We start from the raw sequence: 27,953 nt of genomic DNA on the forward strand, positions 1-27,953 counted from the left end.
GACTAACACCACTTCCCCTCATATAACTTCACATTTGTGTAATTAACATATAATTTGATACCTGGAAATTCATGCTGGGTGGAGCTGGAAAGGATTACTCAGCTTTTAGCAATTCAGACTCTTGGCTTATAGAACGCCATGTGCCCTATCCTGGGTCTCCTGTTACTAACTTGGTTTGCCAGTATTCTTGCTACTTAATTCTTCCTTCTGCCCTCCCCCTCCTTGAAGATGAGTGCAAATAATGACACAATATTTTTTTTTTTTTTTTCCAATCATTTTAACAACTGAAGGGCTATAGACTGCCTGCTTCTCTAGTCAACGTGTTCTTAACTATCTTCTCCCATTGACTGGTGAAATTCAGGGGTACCATAGTTTATTTCACTTCCTGTTTCTTTGTCAGGGCAGCACCATCTGTATTAAAAAATGTGCTAAGTAATTATCAGGGAAGAACAAAGATGAAAACTTAGGACGATTTTGCAATTTAAATTTACAGTGTATGCTGGTGGTTCTAAGTTTTGTTGGAGAAATTACTTACTATGTTGATACATATTAATGGGAAGGGGGAATCGCAGTTCTTAATATACATGAACCCTGCCTATTGAAAGATAAAAAAGGCTGTGTGAACTCTGACCCAGAGTAGAGAACCAGCATAGTTGAAAGCCAATCAGGATATCTTGAAAATATATCTAAATGTTCACATACTTTGAAAGAGGACGTTTAGCGCAGTACAGATGGAAAATTGTATCTGATGGGAACTCGGAGAGAGGAGAAGAGTGAATCCCTTAAATCTTGATAGTCACGGCTTCCTGATCCAGTGGGTCGAGAAGGATCCAGAACCCCCCAGAACCCCGGTCCCAGGTGAGCGTGCTCTGTGAGCTACAGGGAAGGTAGGAGTGGGGAGAGTAGTCCAGAGGCTGGCTGTTTGGTCCCTGCCATGGATTGAGCTTGTGAGCCTTTCAAGGATTGAGAACTTGACTTTGGAAAGCTTCTAAATTTGTTCCTAGTGGGTTTGATTTATTTTGTTGAGGTCAAATTAGTGCTAATGGCCCTAATGGTTTACAATGCTCCTAAATGGTTCTTAGCACTTAGGCGGGCTTGGCTGGCCATTGTGGGCGGGTTTCCAAGTGTGGACCATATCATTCCGAGGGTATATTTTTTGTTGTTGTTGAAGTTACTGTTGATAACTCTATGTGTGTGTGAGTGAGGTTAAAAGGTAACAGCAGAATTAGTCACACTTAATATTCTACTTTCTCTTGGTATCAGATCCAGGGATGTGTTTTTTAACACGGGCCCCATCGGCATATGGTGCGTGACCAGGGCGTCCAGCTGGGCATTTAGTAGTTGATGATTGTCCTCTGCCACTTTCCCTGAGAGTGTATTGTTCATGAAATGCAGTAATAGGGATGCCTCAGATTTCCTCCTGCCTTTCCTGGTTGCCAAGTAGTTCCTGTAAGAGCGGGTAACCAGGTTAAACTGATCTCAGTGCATCCCTTCCAGCCATGCTGTGGTATCTGTGAGTTCATGGCAAGGTCTTTGGCAAGGGGATTATACTCCCCATAAAACTGGCTCCAGTCTCCTGGTTTCTGTGTGATTGTGAGTAGGCGGAGCAGACAGGTGTCTACAGAGGAGCTGCGTGTCTCTACTCGTCCACAGAACTGAACTGTGGTGTGCACACACAGGCAGGCTACGTGGGCAGTGAGCTCCAAAGGCTGCCGGCGCAGCTGACTCGGGAGAGAGTCAGGGCTTCAGTGCCGGAGCTGAGGTCTTGGTGCATAGTCAAGACAGGGGCGTTGGTTAACCATTTCTCCATGCTTTGATGGAAAAGAAAGAAGCTACCCCCACCTCATAGTTCTCTGGCCCATCAACTCTCAGAGTAGTGCTCCTGACAGTAGCAAATGTGGTTTTGAAGGCCTGTCATATTCTGTCATGGGGAAAATCCTGCTGGTTACTGTGGGCCGAGCCAACGCTGTCGAGGGTCGAGTGAAGGATGGGGCCTTTACCTTCTCCTTCTAATGGAATGGCTACTGGCTTCTTCTCAGAACTCGGGCTCCGTTTTTTCTTCCTGCACATTCTGCAAACACACTTTTAGTCTATTGGCAGGCTTGGCGTCCTGAAGCTACCATACTTATCCTCAGGACCCAGTGAAATTTCCCCTGGAACGATTTGAAGAGCATTCACGATTACCTGTGAGATGCTTGCTTCTATTGAGAAACATTTCCACATTCGTCTAGTTCATCTTGAAAAATAATATCATAGCATGTGAAAATATTATTACAGTCATCATTAACAGTGCTGTTAATCTAAAGACTTGGGTCTCAAGGCAGATGGCTATGTTTATAACCAAGGAGTTAATTCTACTTCAATAAACATGAAGCTGTTGTGTTGGGTGTGATAGAACTGGAGACATGAGTCCAGTGTAGCAGCGAAAGTCACCACTGAGCTGTGTCTGCAGGAATGCATTCTAGAATCAGCGTTTGAACATCTTCAGTTAGTTCCATGGCCACCAAGTCCTCCAGAGAAATTTTAATTACAAACCAAGGTGATGTGGTTTCTTAAATGTGCTATAACAAATGGATGTTAGCTCAAGTAGCCCTGAGCAGCCCCCTCCATCAATAAAACCCCATAATTATCACATGGCGGGCTCTGAGGAGGAAATCTTCACGCCCTGAGTGTCTGGTCGGCTGGGCTTCCGGCCTCCCTTTCCTGAAGTTGGGGGCAGGGTGAGGGTGTGGAAGGTCAGCCCTTTCCTCAGAGGCCCCCGAGGGTCATGACACACCCAGGACAGGCTCTGGTGCTGCCCCAGGAAAGAACATGTTCATAGCCCAGGGGTGTGGCCTGCTTTTTGGTGGTGGACCAGGAGTTTGGGGGAGGAAGGGTGGTTTAAATGGAAGACCTTGAAATGGCAAATCTTTATTAGTTTTGTAAACAGCTTTAGGAAGCATTGGGAGCATCTTGCAGGGACCCTGCAATTATCATAATAAACAGTTTTATCATCTGCTTGGCAATCAATATTGTGGCTTATGCTGCTTTAGTATCTCAGTGGTATTGATTACCTTAACAACTGTGCTGCGGTCAGCTTCCATTAACCCCTGCTCTACCGGCAGGGTCTGTGCTTTCCCTGGTTGGATGGAAAACTGCTCTGGTCCCAGACCAGGCAAGTGCCAGAATTCAAAGGCTGGCCAGAGTCAAACACAGCTTTTATCTCAAGGCACCCAACAGAAGGAAGGTTTTTAAACAGGGAAGTTAATGCAGGTCTTTAAAGGCATCTTGTTTGTGTGTTTGTGTGTGTGTGTGTAGACAGTGTATAAAATAATTGTAACAGTGGGATTTCAACAGATACTCAGGAATTTGAATGTTAAGATAAAAAATCCTGATTTTTCTCTGCCTTGGCCATGTCCAGTGGTCATGTCCATTCCATCCCTCTTGCCCCCATGATGGAATTGAGCACTGCAGTGCTGAGGCCCTTATGTAACAGGCATTCCTGGGACATTTGGAGCATTCTGCTTTGAGATCCACAGTTTGCTTTTAGAGAGTAACCACTTACCTGGGGACATCTCGTTCTAGGATTCAGGTTCCACCGGACCAGTGAGTGTCTGAAGTGAAATGGTCGATCATAAGATGACAGAATGCTGGAGATAGATTTTGGTGCCACTTTAGATTACATCACTCTGACTGGCTGTCCCCAGTCTCTGGTCTGATTCATGTTTACACCCCCCTTTTCTCCTGATGAAACAATAGCAACATGGATACTTAGCTCTAGGGAGCAAGGGATGGAGTGAGTCCCAAGGGATGGAGACGCAGCCAGTAGTTAAGAATTAGGTAGTGCTAAGTGATAGTCATCCAGAAACTTTAAGGACAAGGTCTTTCTAGCAGCAGTGGGGACGATGGTGTGTGTGTGTGTTGACTGTCTATGTCGTTTTTCTCTTAGTAACTACTCTACTTTGTTTTAAATGAGAAATGTGTGTATGTGTGTATGCATATGTGTCTGTATGTATATGTGTGTGTGTGTGTGTGTATATGTATTCACATATAAAATGAGTATAAATGATGCTGGGGGTGAACTTGCACAGCATATCTGGCAACATAACCCCTTTAAACCAATTTTAGTGCAAACTGCCATGGGGTCTTTACCTTTCTAGACCAAACAACACAGGTGTGCTGTTCAACCAGAGTGACGACCTCTAGTGAGAAGCCAGCAGCTACATCTAGGAGTCAGTTTTTAAAGTTGGTGAGTTTCATGGAGTCGCTGGGGAGAGGAGGAGGAGGAGGAGGAGGTCGCAGTAGTGGGACCTGGGCAGGGTGAATCGCTTTGGCAGCTGACATTATCCTGCCCTCCCTACCAGGCTGCAGCCTCTGGCTTCCTAATCCCTCAAGAGGATCCAGAAATGAAAGTTTATCAGATGGGGAGGAGGCCAGTAGGTGTGTGATGAAGGCAAGGGGCTTGGCTTCAGACTGAGCTTGGAGAAGTGTAAGTAGGTAACAGGCAAGAGGGGGTGCCAGGTGTATGGGATTCCAGAGCATGGAATTCAAGTCCCAGCAAACAAGGGTCCATATAAGAGAGGGTCAGAATGCCAGGTCAGAGAGTCTGGGCAGCAAGATGTAAGGCTATAGACTCTTATCTGGTGGTGTCTAGGGGAGAAATAGCGAGACGTGACCGCAGAATCCAGGCAAAGGCTTGACAAGCAGGGCTGAGCCCACAGATGGTCTTGAGGAGACAGAGGCCTGTGCAGGTGAGGGGAATGGTCCCAGGGAGTAATGGTGGGAAGTTGGTGGGAGTGGTTCTCTAGGTGTGGTCCGGGAATCTAACCAGGGCCAAGCTTACCCTCCTGACCCCATCCTACCAGGTCACCGTCTCTCCCACTGGGATGTCAAGGGATCCCCATCACTGTCTTGTTTTCTGTACTCACCTACTTTTGTCCTCAATCTCCCTGTACCCAGACTACCTTGGTTCCACAAGTTGGTAAATTTTATTTTAAGCATAATGTTCTTCCTAAATGGGCTTCCCTGGTGGCTCAGTGGTAAAGAATCTGCCTGCAAAGGCAGGGGATGTGAGTTCCATCTGTAGGTCGGGAAGATCCCCTGGAGAAGAAAATGGCAACCCACTCCAGTATTCTTGCCTGGTAAATCCCATGGACAGAGGAGCCTGGTGGGCTGCACTCCATGGGGTTGCAAAAGAGTTGGACACGACTTAGCAACTACACAAGAACAACATTCTTCCTTACATATTAGCTACATCAGTCAGTCAGAGGGTGGGCAGTGGTTAAGTTGACCCAAGTTCCATTACTTTCCATTATGATAGGGACAGTAGCTCAAAGGGCTCCACTGTGACAGCAGAGGGTAGACCAGATGGCCCTTACTTTGCCACTGTAGACTAAGCAATATTTATGATGGGGATGATACCTCCATTTTTTAGTTTTATGTAGATGTGTGCATTTTGATTGGGTTATAATATTGTGGCCCAAATCACCCTTTGTGTTGCCTCACTGGTCTTAAATTGAGCTCTGCATTGATACTAGCTCTTCTAAGTTTGACCTCATTCATGAAGAGCTCCTAGATGTTGACAGCTTTTTGCTCTGTTCTTTTCACCAATAGCTTTTTGAGCCACATGGTCAGACTTCTGGGCAGCAGTATTGTCTATGTGGTAGAGGATGTTTTAGAGGGAATCACGTTCTATGTAAAATTTTAAGATTTGATGTCTCACATCAAGGTTCTTGGCTGTGTGGAGCAACCCGGTATTTGGTATTATTTATAGTTCTGCTTTTTAGGTGTGAGCAGAGAAGTGAAGTATCTTTTTTTGGGTCTTTGGTATACTCAGGTTTTTTTTTTCTTTCTTTCTTTCTTATTTAGAAGATGAAATATTATTTTTGAAGGGTTTGGAAAGATGATTCTTTTTCAGGAAGTGGTGTCTTCATAGAGAAAAGAACCCTGGAGTAGAAACCGGAGAATGGATCCTGGTTCCTGATTTGCTGCTCACCAGCTGGTGACCTTGGGAAAGAATGACTCATAGTAGTCACTCTCCTGTTTTAGACTTTTTTTTGAACCTGTAAAATCTGAGTTATGGTTCCTATTCTGCCTACTTAACAAAACACGATTGTTGGTGGTCAAGTGAGAAATGAATATGAGTGTTTCAGAATGTATAAACCACCGTATAAATTGAAGGAGCATTGTTATTTGTTCCTAGGGAAGTTGGTGCCGGGTGTGACTATTTTCTTGGTCAAACACCAACGCTGCTGTGCAAAAGTGCTTTGCAAAGAGTATTTCCCAGGAAGCTGCAGCGTGATGATGGGCGTGTAAAGGCCTCCATGGGGCAAGAAGCCCACTTACCATTGGCTCAGCCTACTTGAAGATGAGCACAAAGAGCCAGCCCCAGTGGGAACCAGCTCTGTTCAGACTTTACAAAGCAATTAAGGTGACTTATAAAACATTCATACTGAGATGAAAGACAATGAGCTCAAAAACAATGGTTGGTAAATATTGCCTTATTTCGTAAATTCACTGGAAGTGTTTAAAGTTATTTTTTAACCCACTAAATCAACCAGTGGAGGCTTTTCACTTATCAGTGGGTGTGTTTTTTCTTAATCACGAGGTTGACTCCAAACTCTAAATCAAGCTCTTATGTAATCTTAGGCTGTTACATTGGGCTCATTTTTTTTTTCTCAGCCGTGGTATTGATAGTGGCCATGTATAAACGTGTCAGAGACTGTGCCCAATGCATGATGCCTATTACCCCTTCCTGTATTAGTGGTAGGATGGTGCCTCGTACCTTCCAAGGGTAGGAGTAAGGGTGGGGTCAGCAAATGGTGAGTTTTGAACAAGATTTGGAGGTAGCTGGGGCCTAAAGTACTTCTTTGGAAGTCTTTTAGCTCTTCTAAATAAAGAAGAATCCATATTTCCTTGAAAAAAGGCTTAGCTTGCGATGAATATGTCAACTCAAGGCTGAGAAGCTTGGCTCTGGCCAGGGCCATTCTTTTTTCAGAAGGTGCTCCTGAACTGGATAAAGACAGAGCTTTCTTTTTTTTTTTAAAAAAAAAAAAAAAAAGTGTATTATGTAAAAAAATAAAAATAATAATATGATGATCTCCATTACCTACACTTGACAACAATTCACTTTTTGTTGGATTTCTTTACTCTTTTTGTTCATTGGCTTTGATTTTAGAGCTAATCAAAGATATCATGAGGCTTCATCATCTTCTTAGGTGGTAGTAACATTATGTCGACATAACAAAAGTAACACATTCTTGCACACAATCAAATATCAAATTGCTCTTCACACTTACCTGATTGTCCCCAGAATGGCTTCTTACAGTTGATTTGTTTGAAGGGGTTTCCATGTGAGGTCTACCTAGTGCATTTAGGTGTTTGATTCTTAGCTCTCAAATCTGGATCAGTCCCCTCACCCCTCACTGTGGCCTCCACATGTGCCTCCCCGCTGACCATCCCGTGGATTTAGAACAATGATGGGGAATAGGTCCATGTCGCAGAAGAGGCACTGTCGTGGTGTAAAGATACTCACATCCCCTTTCTAACTCTGCCACTGACCTTGGACAAGCCACCGACACCCTCTGGGGTCATTATTCTTGTCCATCAAAGGAGACAGTGAGTCTGAATGACCTTAGACTCAAGCCTTCTTATTATGACCTCCTCAAAGGGAACACTTGCTACCTGTTCCTTATCCCAGTTTTTGTGATTGAGAAATTGTTGGCACTAAATAATCCTGAGTGATTAACTTGTTCTTTTTCTCTTGAACATTGTGAATAGTATACCTTAAACAAGGTTATTATGTTTTCCTTCTGAACTTTCAGAAAGCTTAGAGCCAAGTTTATGGCTCAACGTGTTGGTTATTATTGTATGCATTTTTTCTGAAATTTTAAAATTTAAGCTTTTTTAATGTGGACCGTTTTTTAAAGTCTTTATTGAATTTCTTACACCATTGCTTCTGCCTTATCCTTTTTTTTTTTGGCCATGAGGCATGTGGGACATTAGTCCCCCAATAATGGATCGAACTTGTCCCCCTGCATTGAAAGGCAAAGTCGTAACTACTGGACCACCAGGGAGGTCCCTGTTATATGCATTTTAAGCTCATTTTTGGCTCAGATTTCCTCCACTGTTGTTCATTCTTTCTTCTTCTGCCCTGACCTCAATTTATGCGATCATGTTGTGTTGTGTATTCTTGCAAGCAGCGTGAATAAATGACTCCATGCTGGGTATTCTCTTGTGACTCTGATCTGGTCTGCAAGCTCATTTACCTAGGGTCCCTGTCTTACCTGTTCTCTGCTTTGTTGAGCCACACATTAGGTGCTCAGTAAAAACTTAACCAATAGAGTTTAAATTGGACATATTGTCATCACTTGTGCATTTACATTTTTTCCCATTTTAGTGGTGAAGAGTTGTTGGGAGCAGTATTGATTTTTTTGAGTGTGGCCCCAGTCCTTCTTGGATTCATCTTTTTATGGCAAAACTGCCAGAGGAAGTCGGGCAGTTTTTAAATGCAGTGGATTTGGCTGACGATGTTTATTTTTCGGTAGAACTTATCTTTGTCAATAGCTCCTTGCTACCTTTTCCCCCTAGGCTTTTGATGAGTGAAGCAGTATTTGCTGGGCAAACATTGGGGACAGGGGGTTTTAAATCCTGAAACAGTAGCCATTTTACGTATTCTGAAGAGTCCGCCTCTGGCTCCAGCCTTGGACACCAGGAGCGCTGTTGTGGAGATGCACAGGGTGATGGAGGTGGATGTACCCCTGGGAGAAGGCAGGCTAGGCAGTTGGTGAGCAAGTTCTCCTCTTGGCTCTCCAGCAGCCTGCCTTGGCCTTGGGGAGGCTGTGCCTGCTCTCCTCAGTAAGGCCATGGTTCTGATGGACTCTCTCCCTTACCCCCCCACCCAGGACGTCTGCTTCCTTGATTGTCCAGGAGAGGATGTTCTTCCTGCAGCTTTAGGAGAGGGTCTGAGTCTGTGCTTGTTGAGCCCCCAGCACACAGTAGGTGCTCAGTAAACACATGGGCGGTGCCTTCAGGAGCAGCTCTACAAGTGATCAGAGGACATATTTACAACCTTTGCTAGTGGCCTCCTTTTTCGTTGTTTCTGCCACTTGGGAAGGCAGTCTTCTAAGCGCTGGTTTTGAGGGGCTGTGGTTTTGAAGGCTCCTGTTCTGGGTCCCCGGATGACTTCTGTCTCAACCACAGAGAACCGAGGTGCCCTTGTTGGTTGACGGAGTCCTCCCCATGTTCTTCTCCCAGCCAGACACCCTCCCAGGCCAGCGGCTTGGCCTTGCTTCTCTCCTCCCCACACCGAGGAGATGCTTCCAAGCCTCTGGTTTCACAACCTATCTGGTTGCAAACCAGATAGGTCCATGCAGACCTAGTCCAGAGGGAAGGCAAGACCCTTGGGTGAGGGGTCCTGGGTGTGGCGAGGAAGTTGAGGCTCATGGCTTGCAAGTTTTCTTCTAATGGAATTTCCCATCACTTACTGCCCTGCTGATTTCTGATCAATGAAAATGAAATTGCATCACCTCCTCAGAGGCTCCACGTATGCCTGCTGCTTCCAGCTGTGTCAGTTCCGGTAAAATAATCTCATCAGGCGTGCAAGAGGGTAATAGGAAATAAAAATAAAAACCCACAATTAGCAAGAGGCCTTGCAGCTGAGTAACACTTTCCATGCCGGAGGCAGAAGGCCAGGGAGTGAACGCTTAGGAAAGATTCCTTCAAATAAAAGAAGGAAGATTCCTGGTCCTTTTCTTCTCCCTTCTTCCCCTGAACTCTGGCCCCCGCCCTTCATGTGTGGATGGTTCAAACTTGTGCACAGGTTTGTCCTGCCCTCCAGGTGAGCTCAGCAGAACAGCTGTGAGAGGGACACACGAGGGAGGGGGCTTTCACTTTTCTTTCTCCCCAGCCCACCTCCCACCCCAGACAAACACCAAATGAATTTCAGAAATTTCAGTTTCTCCCACCGACCTGTGACAGGAAACCAGATGGTTGCAAGGGGGGCTGGGGGGAGGGGTGGGCGACAACTGGAAGCTGAGTTAAGGTTGGTGAATAGGCTTCTCAGAGCTGGTTTATTTTAATTCCTAGACTTTATGCTTCAATTATCAGTCCATTAAGAACCAGACTCCCCACCTCTGCGTTATTCTCCAAAACTCCTAGGACCATGTCATGAACAAAAAGAAGGAGGGTCTATTGAGGGGCATGGCTTGGTCACATGGAAGCAGGAGTGTGGGACAGGCCAGTCCTAACACCTCCGGGTAAGGCTTGGGGATGGTGAACCCAAGTACCTGAGGAGAAGCAGTGCTCGTGTGAAGGATGGTTCAGTGGTTCTGGCAGTTTTTCTTAAGTTGTTTGGGGCACAGCATGCTTTCCTCCTGGGTCATCAGGAAATCTCAGACATCCCTAAGTTTCCTTTAGGAATTTGACTCCCTTTAGGTTCCTGACTCCCATGTAGGTTGAGGATGAGACCCTTGAGAGAGATGAGCATGGCAGGGGCAGACCTAGTGGCAGGGGTGTGGGGAGGGGTTATGGTATCCCCAGCACCCAAGGGGCTCAGGCCAGTCGCACAACTTGCCAAACCATGTGTTGCAGCAGTTGAACCATGTTTTTAAATGCAGTGGACATCAGAGGTCGTTACAGGCCACCTCTGGTTCATAGAAGGACGGATTCTGGCCTTAGAGCAGGAAGGCTCAGGAATGTGGGGAGCAGTGGTAACCCGGATAACTGTGTTGATACTGTGAATCCGGCAGCACGTGGAGTTCTGCGCCTCCTCCAGCTAGTGCCCTGTCTGGATGGTCACCACTGTCCAGGTTCTTATTTTGCATTTCTGGCCTCTAATGAGAGCAAGCTAGTTGTGAGTCTGTATCGATAAGAGGGCCGCTGTGCATATTGTAGGCACTTGGTGACCATCTGTTGTGTGAACGGTTAAAATCGTTAGAGCAGCCAGCGAGGTTTTGGCCAAGCATGATTCACAGGGGGTTTAAAGCTAAGAGCACCAGGGCCAGAACCCCAGCAGGCTCTTCACTGTCGTGGCCTAAGAGATGGGCCTGTTAACCAGCCAGGTTGGGTACCCCCATCTCAGCATGGCTTAACGCTGGGGCCTTCTGGAGCTGTGGGAACAGTTTTCGTCAACTTGTTCTGGCACTGCCTGGGATTAGGGCTGCTGGCTGGAAGTTTTGAGGGGACGACCCAAGCTCTAGGGGGAGAGGACAGAGGGTGTCACTTCAGAAGGATGCTGAAGTTCTTGACATCAACATGCGTTTTTCATGTGTCTGTGTGTTTGTATAGATATATTTCTTTTCATTTTTTTAAAATTATTTTTTAATTGAAGGATAATTGCTTTACAGAATTTTGTTGTACAGATATATTTCTGTCCTCTCATCTCAGACACTTAGCCCAAGGTCTTGATCTACATTGATCACTTTTTATGACTTGAACTGGCAATTCCCCGCCAGGGATCAGACCTAACCAGGGTGTTCAGGAAACCATTAAGGAAAAATACATAACCACACTCATTCCCAGACTCAATTGTTTGGTCGTAGCAGTGCCTGGATAAGAGACTTTCCAGCATGATTAAGCCACGTCCTATTTAACATGGCCTCGACGATTGTTCACAGCAGCCACTCACCCAAGAGCAGCGCCTGGAGCAGTGAGAAGAGAAAGTCCATCTGGGCCACTTGTGCTGAGCTTGTGAGGGCGTCATTGTTACCCGCTGTCACTTGGTTCTACAGGTGGCTTCTGGAAGGCTAAGGCAGTGCAAACTCTTGGATCCTTACGTTTGAAGAAGGAATTTTCCTTTGTTGATGTGCCTAATTCCCAGGGCCACTCTTTGAAGTGGCTAGTGGTAAATACGTCTCAATCCGTTTTTCTTGATTAAAAGTAATGGTGCAAATAATTGGCTTTCTGATTACCGCTTGGGATGGAGAAGGGGCTCTGAAGAGTAGGGCACACATGTCAGTTTCACCGCTCCTACCCCTGCCACCCACACACCCTGCCACCCAACACCCGGTTGGGTTTTAAGCTTCAGAGTTTGGAAGTTCTTCACATACACTCAGAGGGCGAACAGAACCCGTACCCTCTTCAGTCCGTCTTGAAGTCCGCCGAGGTCACCATGGCTGCTGGTCCACTTGGCCGTAAGGGAAGGAACTGCCAGGGGCCGGGCTGGACAGCCTCCATCCCTGCTCCATTTAGTGGCGCCTCTTGCTCCCTGCTGCTTGAAAAGCTGTTTATGCTAACGAGCCAGGGAAGATCTGAAGCCCGCGCGGTGCCTGCACTGGTGAGAGGCCCTGTGTGTGTGTTGCCCCATTAATGAGCCTTCGAAGGGCAACCCTTGTTTGTTTTGTCCTGGTGCCAACTCCGGAGCCTTGTGCCAGAGCGCGCTGCCGATGGGGAGCCCGCCATGTGGCTTTCTTCCTGCTGAGAGGAAAACGCACTCCTTTTTCAGAGAGTCATTTTGGAGATGCGCGTTGAGGGGGACATTCCTTCCCCAAGGTCACCTCTCACCTTGCCCTTGCCTGGCTTCCTGACCATCCCAGCATGACCATGTCCTGTGGTGGAGCTTGTGGAGAGCAGAAGTTCCTCTGCCGGGAAGGCTGGATGGGGTTTCCCAGGTGCTGCTGCAGGACCAGAGAAAGGCAGCTCACAGGTTATTCCTTTGTTCTCACAGATCAGATCTGTGTAGAAGAAAGCTCGAGGCCCATGGCTGCTTCTACTCCTTGCAAACAGAGAATCTGCCCAAGTCAGTCTCTCTCGCGTCTGTGCAGCCATGAACCCCTGCAGTTTCTCCTGTGACTCAAATTAAAAGTTCCGCTGACCAGTCACTAGTTCCTAAGAATTCAGGAACCAGTGGACTCATGGTCCTCTTCTACTCAAGAGCACAGATGGCTTTATGGCTCTTTCCACAAGGAAAAACTTTGTCCATACCCAATTCCCCTCATTCTGTCCCCCAAACCCAGATATTTAGGGGTTTTCTTGGCTTTCTGGATTTCCGTCTCCTTGACCAGTCTATTTAGGATGACTGGAATGAGGGCTGCCCCTGTAGACTTCAAATCTCCCAGATTATTTGGAATAGGAAATAATATTGAAATACTCAGGTGTCGTACCTGAGCCTCCAAATGAGGAGGAATGGGTCTTTGGTGGTCAATTATTTGTAATGTTGAGATCAGCGCTCTCCCACTAATACAATTTAAGATGTCTCAGAGAGAGTGCTCTTAATCAAGTTTTTACTACCTGCTTCGCACTGTGCTGGGAGATGAACAGAATTATAAGCTGGTTTTCGCCTTCAAGCAGCTTATAGTCCATTGGTAGAGATAGAAGTAACCCAGGTGGTACAAGGAGAAATTGTTTTAGTGTCAGTGTGGTGGTGATTACTGTTGGAGTTCAGCGAGGAGAAATACTTTGGTGGGTTTGAGTGATTTGTCGTTGTTCATTCACTAAGTTGTGCCTGACTCTGCGACCCCCATGGACTTCAGCACGCCAGGCTTCCCTGTCCTTCACTGTCTCCCCAAGTTTGCTCAAACTCATATCCATTGAGTTGAAGATGCCATCCACCCATCTTGTCCTCTGTCGCCCCCTTCCCCTTCTGCCCTCAATCTTTCCCAGCATCAGAGTCTTTCCCAGTGAGTCCATTCTTCACATTAAGTGGCCATAGTACTGGAGCTTCAGCATCAGCATCAGTCCTTCCAGTGGATATTCGGGGTTGATTTCCTTTAGGATTGATTGGTTTGATCTCCTTACTGTCCAAGGGACTCTCCAGAGTCTTTCTCTAGCACCACAATTTGAAAGCATCAATTCTTTGGTGCTCAGCCATCTTTATGGTCTGACTCTCACATCCATTGATGACTATCAGGAAAAACCATAGCTTTGACTATGTGAACCTTTGTCGGCAAAGTTATGTCTCTGCTTTTTATTATGCTGTCTAGGTTTGTCATAGCTTTTCTTCCAAGGAGCATGCATCTTTTAATTTCTTGACTGCAGTTTGAATGATAGAAGGGGAGTTTTATTGCCTCTGCGAAACTGGAGCTTGTGCTTTTTAAGGGACGTCCAAGGTTTGGATGAATGTTGAGGAAGAGAGAGGCCATCCACAGGGTGAGGGGCAGCAGAAACGGAGGCAAGAATGTGTTGATGGGGTTGAGACTCTGCTGTCGGAGAAGTGAGAGCTGACTTGATTCATAGTGTAGGGTTGATTTTAGAGTGTGTTAAAACCAGTGTGTGGAGCATCTGTTTGAATATTTTGGCAACTGTCTTTTGCGTGGGAAAGGCACTGGGTGAAGATGACAGCAAGAAGACTGGGATGATCTTTCCTTTCTGTTTTCTGGAATCAAAGATGGTACCAAGAGTTCCATCCAGAGAGCCCAGGGCAGTCGGTGAGGGGCAGTACCGCTTGGACGTGTCGAGCCACGCCAAGTGTGGCATGATGGGAGGCAAGCCGCTTACAGACATCTTGTGGTCCACTGAAAGTCTGAGATGCACATTCAGGTGATAAGTCAGGAATGGAGATTTCTGCTTTGGGAGTCAACTCATAATTTCAGTAATCGAAACCACAGAAGTAGTTAAGGTAGTTGATGTAGAGATAAGAGCAGAGAACCAAGGGAGATGGTGAAGTACGATGCTGGTTAATTCTATAGAACAGAGAGGAGAGATTTCTGGGGGTTAACATAGTAGGGCATTTTATTAAGTAACTGGACAAGTGCACCCACATATGGTTAGAGACGTAGGAGGAAAGCTGGAAAGCCATGTCAGAGAAGCAAGGCGGGGAAAAGACTGCAAGGGGACAGTCAGCAGTTCTGAATGCAGTGGAGATGGAAGAAGATAAGAGGAAAAGAGGAAGAGCCATTGGCTACCCTGAGAAGGGCATTGGTGACCTTGGAGAGGGAGCTGCATCTTGGAAACACGGGGCCTTCTAACACCCCTTCCCGCAGAAACAGTGTCTAGCACCCCCTCCAGAGAGCCTGAGCCTGTGTTCTGGGGTGGGGGGGTGGGCTGGCCTCTGTGTGTATCTTCACTCGGGTCTACGTTTGGGTCTGCTGTGCAGCGAAGCTTGAGAACTGCTAATGCGATGCAGTCTAGCTCTCTGTAAGCACGCAGAGCTGGTGGAGTCACCTGGCTTTAGAAGATCGGTGATGGGAAAGTGAGGCTGTGGATGCAGTCCACTTGTTGAAAGGAGTTGAGCCCTGAGGGAAGGACAGAGCAGTGTCATGTGCCTTCACGATGTGAACAGTCAGGTTCCCGTTCAGAAGCTTACGTGGGCGTGGAATGTGGTAGCCTGGCAAGTGGGAGGGGGATTGGCCAGCAAAACCCTACGAAGCCCTCTTAGTAATCATCATGGAAAGGACAATACACCCCTGCCGTAGGAATAACAGGCAATTTACAAAAGAAATAGCCAGTAAGTATCTGCAGATGGGTTCTCTTACTGGCAAAAAATGGAAGTGAGAATGAAATGCCATTTCTTGCCTGCCAAATTGGCAACTTTTTTTTTTTTTAAAGCAAAATAATACCCACTATTGATGAAGGTGCAGGAAAATTGAGGCTCTTGTGCCAGTGAGCATATGTTGGAAAGGCTTTCCTAGAGGGCCGCTTGGCCTATGCCAGGCAGCCTGAAATATTCCTAGCTTTTGAGCCAGCAGTTACACTTCCAGAAATATGTCCCACGGAAATAGAGATGGAACGTTATGGGTGAAAGCCTAGGTTTTAAAGTAGGAAGGAAGGCTTATGGTTTCAAAGGTTGACTTTGGTAGTATGTAACTTGTATAAGGTATTAACATTTAATCCTCTAGGCCTCAATTTCCTCATCTGTAAAATGGGCTGTTGAAAGGATCGAAGGAAATAATGTCTTTTTAAAAAGTTCTTAGAACCGTGCCTGGCCCTACTAAGTGGGTAGTAATTGAGCTACTGCTTATTTTTATTATTTTGTTATTATATGTGCAGAAAAATTTGTGAAGAGTTTATTGCTGTGCAGCATAAACAGCAAAATATTAAGGATTGCTTAAATGTCCAGTAATTATTAATTATGCTGTGTCTGTAAGATGCAATATCTATGTAGCCATTAATTCCAACCTATGAAGGATATTTCATGTCCTGGGAGCACTTCAATGCCTAAATTAAGTTAAAGGGGCAGTCTACTTAAGGAGCAGTGTAATCTGAGGTTGGTAAAGATCTATAACTATAAAAATGAAGAAGGAAAAAACCTAAAAACTTCATACCTCCCAGTGGCTCTCTGGCCAGTAATACTGTAGGTGGTTTTTATTTCAGATATTGAGTTTTTCTACAGATACCCAAGTTTTTAAAAATAGTGTGTTCATGCTGCTTTAGTCAGAAGACATTATTTAAAATAAGTCTTAACATCATGAAACGCCAGATTGAAACTCTTAACGGGCCAGATGGTACATTTTACATCATTTCCTAACTTTTGCTCCACAGCCCAATAGGAGAAACGGAGAGATCAGAAATGGGATCTTTCGAGATGGATTTTTAGGAAATTGGAATTGAAAAGTTTCAGGTGCTGGCACAGAAGACATTGAAGTAGATGTTCACACTTAGTGGGGAAGGTATCCAGTTTGCAGAGAAAGCACTGGAGGTTGGGTGAGGATGGAGGGGCAGATGATCCAAGTGGGAAGTTCAAGGGGCTGTATTTGCTGGAAGGAGGGGCTGCTTCACATCTGGGAGGGGGATCCATGCTTTATGGTGAATAAATTCAGGTCAGGAGAGAACCATTCAGGCCAGTAATGGACAAAGGATACTGGCCCGTTGTTCTCAGGATATGGGGGAGAGGTCTCAGGGTAGACACTGAAGGAAGTACCTAAGTGTTGGATAAAATATTCATATAGCTGGTTAAAATGCCCCAAATTCTGCGCCCCCCACCCCACTTTTTTTTTTTTTTTTTAAAGAAAAACACAGAATCAGTAAAAACTGAGTGGTTTCACTTTTCATTACTGTATTATGGGTTTGGTCGTTTTTGAACTTCGGGTGTGTCTGCATACATAGTAACAAATCTGTTCCAGTAAATACCAACTCCTCTCTCCTGACACCCACAGCCTGGCCTGTTAGACCTGGCTCTGCTGCGGATCTCGGGACTCTCTCCTCCTCCCCTGCATGACTCTGTCAGAGCCAGAATATCGCGTTAGTTGTGGATTCCCTGCAGAATGGACTGAGCTAGCAGTTTTCACTTCTAGGCTGATTTATGTTCACGCTGGAAAGAGCACAGATGCAGTTATTAGCAAACATGAAGCCCAGGGCCTGGACGATTCTCTGGGCCTTCCGGGCAGTGGTCCTCCTGCAACACAGGAGACCTGTTCCAGCACGTGTGTGTTCCCTGATCTAGCCATAGTTACAGAATGATTCTCAAGGCTACAGGGAAATAGCTACCAAGAGGATGGAATCTCGCCTATTTATGGTTTAACACTTACTGACTTAACACGCAGCAGCAATATACAAATACTGTTGTGTAAAGCACAGAATGGAATTGGATATGATTCTTCAGTGGATTCCAGGCTAAACAGTTGAGGGTATTATTTCTTTGCCCCTTGAATGAGGTTTCTACTTATCTCCAAACCTAGGTTACCCTTGGTGCTCGCTCTCTTTTTTTTTCTTAGACCATGGGGATAGTTTATTCATCATTGTGTATTTTGCTAATATGTTGTAGTCTGCGTTAAGCAATGCCCACTCTCTGTAGGTTGCTGGATTTCTTGCTTTCCGTGGTGGCTATCCTTGCTATTATATTTAGAATTGCTCTTAACCAGGTTAGGGAAATCTGTCTTGAATCAGGAAGCCACAGTAAATAGGTTTCAGCATGTGTTACTTGAAATCCTGCCTGAATTAGAATGGCCATTTGTCTTCTCCAACCAGGGAGTTCTATCTAGAACCTTTTGGGTGAAGAAAGGGAAGACCAGTTTTCTCTATCTGTCTGCACCTCCCTGTCGAAGCCTCCCTCCTGTCATGAAGCTGTGCCAGGAATGGATTTCAAACGAAGATAAGGGTGGATGATCAGGCTGGGTTGGCTGTTTATAAGTATTTTGGGAGATTCAACACATAGAGTTCCCACACTGGACAATTTTTTTTTTCTTTTTCATTTAACATAATCTCAGATGTACAAGAAAGTTATAAGGATAGAATAGAGAATTCTCACATATATTTCATCCAGTCCTCTCCCATGTTATTAATACCATTTTCTCCCTTCTGTGTGTTTGTCGTCATGCATGTTTGCACAGAGACACGCTCTCAAACATGTATTTGCTAAGCAGTTTGAAAATGGAGACAGCATGCCCTGCTGCTGCTGCTGCTAAGTCGCTTCAGTCGTGTCCGACTCTGTGCGACCCCATAGACGGCAGCCCACCAGGCTCCCCCGTCCCTGGGATTCTCCAGGCAAGAACACTGCAGTGGGTTGCCATTTCCTTCTCCAATACCTCTAAATGGACCTGTGCCTATTTCTTAAAAACAAAGATACTCTTTTATATAACCACACTGCAGTTATCAAAATTAGTAACTAACATTCATCTACCACTATTTCCCAATCTACAGACCTTAATCAAGATTTTGCAAGTTGTCCCAACTGTGCCCTTTATTTGGGAAAAGTCCAGAGTCTGTGTTTTGTTCATTGGTCACGTCTCTCTAGTCTAACTCTTTAATCTGAAACAGTGAGTCTTTCTGCCTCCTGACACTGACATTTCTGAAGAGCCTAGGCCATTAGACTGTCCGCGTTTGGATTTGCCTGCTGTTCTTTCATGATTAGCCTTGGGTTTTGCCTTTTCGGCAGGCACGTCACGGAAGAGATGTCACGTTCTTCCTAGTGCATCCTCTCCGGAGGCACAGGGTGGCTACTCGTCTCATTCCTGGTGATCCTCACTTCGACCATGTGACGAAGGGAGGTGGTGCTGCCCGGCTTCTCCAGTGCAAAGTCACTGTTTTTTCCTTCTGTAATTAATAAGTGTCTTGTGGGGAGATTCTTTGAGGCTGTAAATATTCTGTAACTACTCAAACTTTCACCCACTGCTTTTCGTATTCATTGATTCTTTGCTGAATGGGTTACTACTATGATGATGGTTACCAGATGGTATTGTTCTAACTTTATCATTCCCTCTGTATTTGTTAGTGGGATTTCCACCCTAAGCAAGAACTCTGCCTTCTGCCACATTAAAAAAAAAATTACCAAAGTATGGAATCATGGATTCTAATTTTATATATTGGGTTGTAATCCTTTACTCTCATGTAACTTTCTTGCTGAAACTGTCCCAGGCTCAGGCAGTGAGAGCCCCTGCAGATGCTCCTGAGCCTTTGGGCATGCTCTTCATTCAATCCTAGAGCACTTCCTTATGTCCTGGCTCAGAAAGGTGCTCCACACTCATCTTGCGCTCTCCCTGCCCCAGCCCAAAAATTGCCCAGCTCTCCAAGGAGACCTGCTTCCATTTAGAGGAGAAGGGTTGCACCAGACATTTCTTCAGTTTAGAGGAAAAGAAGGAATGTGTCCAGGGATCATTTATTTTTTTCCTCTCTCAAAGTGTTATCATTTCTCCCAATACGTTAATTTTCCCCATGGTTTTATTAAGCACCTGTTACATTGTGGATGTGAAAGATACAGAGATAAATGAGACATGGATCTTGCTCTCCAACTGCTCATAGCCTCATGGCAGAAATAGACAAGTCAACATATCATTATAGCAGTGTGATAACTCTAGAATTGCAATGTGTCGCCATATGCAAAACTGGGATCACAGAGGAGGAGGTTAAAGCTGATAAAGCTGACTGAATAACCCAGTGGGTCACCAGGAATGAATAGAATCTTCACCTTTCAAACGACCCAAGAGGCTGCCTGATGCAGAACCTCCTGGCTATAGCAAAATGCCCTTCTCCACGCATGAAACCAGGGTCAGCATTCCACTTGGGAACTCTAATTAATCCAGAGAAAGATTTTTGTTTATATTGAATTGAACTCTATTTTTTAAATAAATCGCCTCTCATTTACTCCTAGTTAAACCCTAAAGCTCAGTAGAAGACGTGGAACTAATCCTCATTGTATTTGGAAGGCAGGGCTTCGCGTGGTTGAAGATGGTTGTCTTGCCCTGCAATGGGAACCTTGATTTTTTTTTTTGCTCTTGAGCTGATCATGGTCAGCCATTCATTAGTCAGTACACCTCTTACCAGATTCCCCCACATGGCTCATAACACTCTTCATGCAGTTAGAGAAAACGAGAGGGCTGTGATTCTGCTCAGTTGGAACAGATAGAGGCACCCCTGTAGCCCAGAGGCCACATCTACATCTTTGGCCATTGTGTCAGCTTTAGGCTGCCTCTGAATTTGTAGTGAAAGAACACCTCCAGGTATGTTTTTTTGTTTTTTGCATGAACTCCTGTTAATCCAAGTCCCTTAATTCCCTGTTGGTTTTACTGCTTGCTTGAACTTATACACAAGGCTTCCTATTTTTCCTTTCAAAATTTCATCTTGTTTGTTTCAGCCTGTTGTTCCAACTTACTGAGATTTTTTTTTTTTTTAAAGTCTTGATTCCACCATTTAGCATGTTAGTCCCCTCAACTGATGTATGTGCTTGGTCTCGTCCACCCCTAAAGTTGTTGATTTAAGTGAAGGGAACCAGGGATAAGGCAGGACTTTAAGGCATGTCCCTAGAAACATTGACCTTTGAGTGGGTACTTTAGGTAATAACATCTTCCAGCTATAAGAGCAGGCAGACTTTATTATCTGAAAGACATTTGGTCCCCTAGATACACAGAAATGATAAACTTTGGGATACATTATTAAAATCAAAAAGGACCCTCTACTGCGTAGATCGTTGAGTCTAAGTGAAGCTATTTTCCAGTTTATGTGAATTTTCTTACTGAACCTACACCTAATTGCTGAGTCCTCAGGACCTCTCGTCCCCGAGATGCTATTCAACAACTGTCGACTCTTCTTCTAAAACTGTGAGGAACTTGCAGTATATAGTCTATAACACATCCTTTTAAACCTAATATATATACTTTATCCAAAATGACAATACACATCTTCCTCCCCTTTTTCTTGTTTTATATTACTTCTGAGTGCTTTTTTGCCATTTAACATTATATTTATTTGTTTGCGGTCTTTCACCACAAGAATGTAAGCTGATTCCTATTGTTGATTCTCTGAGTATCTGACACATAATAGGTGGACAGTAAATGCTGAGTTAATGGATGAATACATTTTTTGATCTATAGTTTCTGGAACTGCCTTTTTTTTTCCTTGAAAGAAGTCAAGATAATGGGCCTTTTATCCCTTCTTTCCTGTGTGAAGATATCCAAGTAGGAGAGTGCATTTTGAACTCTCATCTCCTCTATCACTCCCAAGTTTAAAAAAAAAAAAGGAGGGAGAAATGTGTCTGCGAACTGGTAGTGTTCCTTTCCACAGTCATCCTGATAGCCCGTGATCTTGGAACAGACCCTCTTACCTAAGATTGAATGCGACTGTCAGATGAGCTGAAGTTCTCTTTGAGAAATGGACATTAAAGTAAAACAGAGAAGATGGGACTTCACTGGTGGTCCAGTGGTTAAGCTTTGCACTCCCAATGCAAGGGGTACAGATTAGATCCCTGGATGGGGAACTAAGATTCCGAATGCCACATGGTGGGGCAGAAAAAAGAGAAATAACTTAAAAAAAAAGACAAGAAAACATGGTAGAATGGCTAAGAACACAGGTTCTACAGCCAGATTATGGTTTTGTCATTTAGGCTTTTGTTTGTTATTTGACAATACAGTGGAAGTGAGAAATAGATTTAAGGGCCTAGATCTGATAGAGTGCCTGATGAACTATGGAATGAGGTTCGTGACATTGTACAGGAGACAGGGATCAAGACCATCCCCATGGAAAAGAAATGCAAAAAAGCAAATGGCTGTCTGGGGAGGCCTTACAAATAGCTGTGAAAAGAAGAGAAGTGAAAAGCAAAGGAGAAAAGGAAAGATATAAACATCTGAATGCAGAGTTCCAAAGAATAGCAGGGAGAGATAAGAAAGCCATCTTCAGTGATCAATGCAAAGAAATAGAGGAAAACAACAGAATGGGAAAGGCTAGAGATCTCTTCAAGAAAATCAGAGATACCAAAGGAACATTTCATGCAAAGATGGGCTCAATAAAGGACAGAAATGGTATGGACCTAACAGAAGCAGAAGATATTCAGAAGAGATGGCAAGAATACACAGAAGAACTGTACAACAAAGATCTTCACGACCCAGATAATCACAATGGTGTGACCACTCACCTAGAGCCAGACATCCTGGAATGTGAAGTCAAGTGGGCCTTAGAAAGCATCACTACGAACAAAGCTAGTGGAGGTGATGAAATTCCAGTTGAGCTATTCCAAATCCTGAAAGATGATGCTGTGAAAGTGCTGCACTCAATATGCCAGCAAATTTGGAAAACTCAGCAGTGGCCACAGGACTGGAAAAAGTCCATTTTCATTACAATCCCAAAGAAAGGCAATGCCAAAGAATGCTCAAACTACTGCACAATTGCACTCATCTCACACGCTAGTAAAGTAATGCTTAAAATTCTCCAAGCTAGGCTTCAGCAATATGTGAACCATGAACTTCCTGCTGTTCAAGCTGGTTTTAGAGAAGGCAGAGGAACCAGAGATCAAATTGCCAACATCTGCTGGATCATGGAAAAAGCAAGAAAGTTCCAGAAAAACATCTATTTCTGCTTTATTGACTATGCCAAAGCCTTTGACTGTGTGGATCACAATAAACTGTGGAAAATTCTGAAAGAGACGGGAATACCAGACCACCTGATCTGCCTCTTGAGAAATTTGTATGCAGGTCAGGAAGCAACAGTTAGAACTGGACATGGAATAATAGACTGGTTCCAAATAGGAAAAGGAGTACATGAAGGCTGTATATTGTCACCCTGCTTATTTAACTTATATGCAGAGTACATGAGAAACACTGAACTGGAAGAAACACAAGCTGGAATCAAGATTGCCAGGAGAAATATCAATAACCTCAGATATGCAGATGACACCAGCCTTATGGCAGAAAGTGAAGAGGAACTCAAAAGCCTCTTGATGAAAGTGAAAGTGGAGAGTGAAAAAGTTGGCTTAAATCTCAACATTCAGAAAACGAAGATCATGGCATCTGGTCCCATCACTTAATGGGAAATAGATGGGGAAACAGTGGAAACAGTGTCAGACTTTATTTTTCTGGGCTCCAAAGTCACTGCAGATGGTGACTGCAGCCATGAAATTAAAAGACGCTTACTCCTTGGAAGGAAAGTTATGACCAACCTAGATAGCATGTTCAAAAGCAGAGACACTACTTTGCCAACAAAGGTCCGTCTAGTCAAGGCTATGGTTTTTCCTGTGGTCATGTATGGATGTGAGAGTTGGACTGTGAAGAAGGCTGAGTGCCGAAGAATTGATGTTTTCTTCATCTGGGAGAAGACTCTTGAGAGTCCCTTGGACTGCAAGGAGATCCAACCAGTCCATTCTGAAGGAGATGAGCCCTGGGATTTCTTTGGAAGGAATGATGCTAAAGCTGAAACTCCAGTACTTTGGCCACCTCATGTGAAGAGTTGACTCATTGGAAAATACCCTGATGCTGGGAGGGATTGGGGGCAAGAGGAGAAGGGGACGACAGAGGATGAGATGGCTGGATGGCATCACTGACTCGATGGACATGAGTCTCGGTAAACTCCGGGAGTTGGTGATGGACAGGGAGGCCTGGCTTGCTGTGATTCATGGGGTCGCAAAGAGTTGGACACGACTGAGCGACTGATCTGATCTGATCTGATGTCATCTGTCATTTAGGTCAAGCAACCTCAGTTTTCCCAGCCTCAAAATGCAGCTAAAAATAGCACCCATCTTATGGAATGTTATAAGCATCCAGGTGGTGTTGGACCCACAGGCCTTACCATGATGCTACACTCAAGAAGTGATGGCTTCCCTTCAGATGGTTTTCATTTTTAAAAACCTTTGGGAAAAAAGGCGCAGAGTAGGACATGAAGTCGCCTGTAACCTCATCCCCTAGCAATTACCTCTGTAAAATTTTTTGACATAAATCTCACGGATTTCCACATGCAGAACCTATATAGGCTTTGTTCACTCAGCATCCTGTGTGATCATTTCCCACCCACCCCTGCACATAGTTTCTTTTAAAAGTGCTATTTAATACCATCCTATGGAATGCTATGCACTGTAATTTAGAAAATACCTTGTTTCTCCAGATTATTGCCATCTTTTTTTTTCCTGTTACTAACATTGTGATGAATAATCTTCTATCTCTGTGGGTATCTTGGATTGTTTCCTGGAACGGGGGAATTGCTGAGTCAAAGGGCACGTGCATTTTTGAGGTTTTTGACACCCACTGCCAAATCGCCTTCAGGAAGGTGGTGCTCACTGAAGCCCCCTCCAGCAGAGCAGGGAACGCTCAGGAGCCCGCCCATTCACGTCTCTCTGGCGATGCTGCATGAGCAGGGAACGCTCAGGAGCCTGCCCATTCACGTCTCTCTGGTGATGCTGCATGAGTTATTCACGGAGGCAACAGTTTCTCCCATCTCTCTCTCTGTTTTTCTTTTCTTTCCCCCTTTGTTTCTTTTCTTGGTTTTCTGCCAGACAGCCTCTTGTGAAAGGACCGCCTAATTAACCCTGTGCTAATTAACAATTTAAAATTACACAGTGCGACTGTTGGTGTTTAATTCTCCAGGAGCTGGAGCAACAGCAGAGCCCCCTCCCCTTCCTCATAGCTGCACCCCCTGTAACTTCACCAGCTTCCCTGTAACTGTTGCATGGAGCCCTGGCCTGTCTCCTTAAGGGAGAGTGATAAAGCTGTCACATCACGTCTTCTCAGTTGAAAGAGGGAGATGGATGACTTTGTTAATGGGGGGCCCCCGGGATAACAGGGTGGAGTCTTACCATTTTTTAACCGTCTTTGAAAAATAAAAGACTGAGACTGGCAAAAATGCAGAGGTTTTACAGGTAGGTTTGAGGAAACTGTAACAGTGAGAGGAACAAGAATGGGGGAAGGGTTCCTGATGAAAATGTTAGAACTTTTCTCCACGAGAGGACTTCTCAAATGGCAGAGGAAGGTGCTCAGCAGAGAGAGTGCGAGTGCTAGGTCCCTCCCTTTAACTCTCTTACTGAAGAGATGTGCTCTGTTGAAATCTAACTAAATTCTTAAAACCACCAGCACCAAGAAAAAAAAAGAACAACCTACGCTGAGTCCAACACTGGTGGTCTTGTGTTTAAAGGGGATTCGAGGGTGCAGATGGCTGGAGAGGAGCAGGCGGCCAGAAGGGGTGAGGGTTTATGGTGTGTGAGCCAGCCGCAGCCATACCGAAGGATGAGGAAGGGGTGCAGAGCGGGGGTGGGGGGCCGCCTGTAAGAGCACGGGGACCCGCTGGGTTCCCAGGCTGCCCTCTATAACTGAAGATCATTGATTTTACGGGAAACCATGTTTACAGACAGCGTGCTGATCGACCTTGAGTTGACTTCTGCCTCCTTAAGTAAGAACTACCTTTTTCTTATTGACTGGCTGATAAACAGAGCGAAAGGAACTGCCGGCCGGGTGGGAGAAGGCCTCAGATCCTGGGGCCCAAAGGTGGGGCAGAGTTAAGAGATTACTGCATCTCTGTGCTCTGGTCCCCTTCTGCCTCCCCCCTCCCCCCATCCCTGCACCTCCCAGGGACTGGTGAGTGAGCCCAAGACTGACCCTGCCTGGTTACCTGGCAGCATAGGCTCCAAGCGCAGAGGAGCAGTGATTTGTCATAAAGCAGAGTGTCTCATTCAAGCTTCAGTAATGCACAGCCCCTGGGGATGGTATTAAAAATGCAGATTCTGATCTGGGGTAGGGCTGAGAGCCTACATTTTTCACAGGCTCCCTGGTGAAGACAGGCTCTTTGGCCCCGAACCACACTTGGCTTAGCAAGGTGGCAAGAGTTGCCTGCTTACCCTGGCCAGCAGGCACTGACAGGAAGCCCAGAGCAGGTGCTTGGGATCCCGAGCAGGCTCTGTCTTTCCCACCAGCATCTCAGTGGGCTGTTGCCCCCTTGCGAATGAGGGGTCCCCTACATGTGCCCCCTCATGGGGCAAGTGTCACTGCCACAGGATATCTGTCTTTGCCCACAAGGTCATCTTTTCTTGACATCTTTTGCTGAGGAATAGAAAACAAAGTTGGGTGACTTTTTAAAAGTCCCAGTCCCTTAACCAGATGATTTGTGGAGGAGGAGGAGGAAGAAGAGAGCAGAGCAAGAAAAGCCCACCAATTAATTGGTAAACGCTTTGCAGGTTTCTCAGCCCAGTCCAGGCTGGAGAAGAGATTGGCTTTGCTGTCAATACACAAGTCCCTGGTGAAGCATCAAAGCTGTTCTCCTTTATCAATCGTGGCCTCCCCTTCCCGCATGTTCCTGTAACTTACCAAGCATTTATGACATTGATTTTACAATCGGGCTGTTAACCCTCCCGCCTCTTCAGGCCTGCCAACCTTTTTGGCCCAAGCTGTCAATCAGATATCATCTAGCCAATCACACGTGTCCTTCGGGAAGAGCCACCCTGGATTCTCACCTGTATCCCAACTGAGCCTTGTGAGGATGTCTCATTGCATTTGCTGTTTGGTTTGGTTTAGTGTAGTTGTGTTTGTTTAAAATCAATATATCTTTTCTAAGGCACATGAAACTTTGTTGTAGTGGAATTTGAGGTTATAAGCTAAGAGCTGGTGTGTGTGCACGCGTGTACTTGCGTGTTAACAAACAAAATATGACACGTTCTTCCAAAAAGTTGTTTCTCCTGAAACTTCTGGTAAACCTGCTTTCCCCATCTTTTCCCGAGAGGGAGCTATTGGTTCACTGTGCAGTCGAGAATCAAGCAATGAAAAAAAGAATGGGAAGATGGAGGCGGGGGTTGAGGGGAACAAACCCAGCCAAAACCTTCATGCACTGTGTGTGAATGAGATGGTGGGTGGAGAAGCAGCCAAGTGTTCTCCAGGAAGGAGGTGTGGTGGGGAGGGTGGCCTGGGATTCACAGAGAGCACTCTGAAAACCTTGCGAGGCGCTGAGTCTCCTGTAGGAGCGGGGCCAGACAGAAGAAACGCTCCTGTGATGTTGTTGCCACAGGAGCAGAGCAGAGACAAGCGATCTAATGTCTCCCTCCCCAGGGACGTGAGGTCTCAGAGGGCAGATTGAGCTCAGTGGCACTTTGGAGTCGGAAACGGAAAAGCCCCAGGGCTGAAGGACAGCTGCTTGGGTAACGACTAATAAGTAAGAGGCAGGTGTGGAACTGGGGCTGGCGGAGCCCAGCTGCCATCTCGGCTCGCTGTGAGATCCTTGACAGCAGAACCCACCCAGTCAGTGGTGAACGCGCTCCATCTAGGCAGGGTGAGATCCTCCCTGCTGGCGGTGGACTCAGCCCACTGAGAGTCTGGGTGGATCTTCCTAGAAACATCCCGCTCATGTTTTGCACCTCCGTATTTTGAGTCTGAAGCCAGCTGAGTCACAAGCAAGGGTGTTCTGTGGGTTGTGGGGAGGAGACGGGAATTGAGAATGCCACCTTTCTCAGTGTCCCAGTGGCATTGGAGTCATTTTTTTAGATCTGGGGCCTCAGTTTTACTACTTGTAAAATGAGACAGTGTTTTCAAGACTGGGACAGGGTGACTGCAGCCATGGGGCCTTTGAGGGGCTTCACAGAGCTTGCCCAGGCCTGCACACTTGCCCTTGACCCCTGCGCCCTCAAACACTTCTCCGTGAATTTCTCAAACTAAAAGTGTGGTCAGTAAGAGCAAGGGCACAACTTCGGTTCTAAATCAAACGGCATGTCCCCGCCCAGGTTCATCATCCTTTCTCTAGGGCTGCAAAGTTGTCTTTCTCCTGTCTCTCTGTCTGTTCCAGGTGTTCCCCTGGCCCACAGACAGTGTGGGCAACAGAGGTGGCTTTGTGTTGCCCTCTGTATGTGGTGGGGCCACCGTTCTGTGTCCCAGAAAGTTGAAAACAAGCCTCCTCCTTGACCCCTGCCTGATCGCCGGGCCCTGACTCTA

The 27,953-nt window shown here is 45.6% G+C and overlaps 1 protein-coding gene across 12 annotated transcripts in view; it reads left to right on the top strand.

The window, feature by feature from the left end:
- ZFHX3 (zinc finger homeobox 3) overlaps window positions 1-27,953 on the top strand; it is a 290,141-nt gene that overhangs the window by 88,774 nt on the left and 173,414 nt on the right. The gene's annotated exons all lie outside the window — the stretch shown is intronic.

Source organism: Bubalus kerabau, chromosome 17 (genome assembly GCF_029407905.1).
Source record: "Bubalus kerabau isolate K-KA32 ecotype Philippines breed swamp buffalo chromosome 17, PCC_UOA_SB_1v2, whole genome shotgun sequence".
NCBI classification, from domain to species: domain Eukaryota; kingdom Metazoa; phylum Chordata; class Mammalia; order Artiodactyla; family Bovidae; genus Bubalus; species Bubalus kerabau.